Consider the following 356-nt stretch of genomic DNA (forward strand, 5'->3'; position numbering starts at 1 on the left):
GCCTTGGAGGATGACAAGGGGGGAGGATTTTGATTATGTACTGGGACTGTTTGATGAGCACTTTGTGCCAAAGAGAAACGTGATTTATGAGAGAGCACGTTTTCACTCGCAGACGTAAGAAGCGGGTGAGTCCGTTGAACAGTACATAAGACACCTGTATGAACTCGCAGCTCACTGTGACTTTCGTGAAAAGGAGGAGGAAATAAGGGACAGACTTGTCATAGGTATTAAAGACAAAGATCTTTCACTGAAGCTACAAATGACAAGCGACCGCACTCTGAAAAAGGGAGCTGACATGGCCAGGCACTCAGAGCTAGTGAAGCAACAGAACTGTGAGGCTGGAGCATCAGGGCACG

Source organism: Seriola lalandi, unplaced genomic scaffold, assembly GCF_002814215.2.
Source record: "Seriola lalandi dorsalis isolate HSWRI2012SDOR001 ecotype SW California unplaced genomic scaffold, Sedor1 jcf7180002054901, whole genome shotgun sequence".
In the NCBI taxonomy this organism is placed as follows: Eukaryota; Metazoa; Chordata; class Actinopteri; order Carangiformes; family Carangidae; genus Seriola; species Seriola lalandi.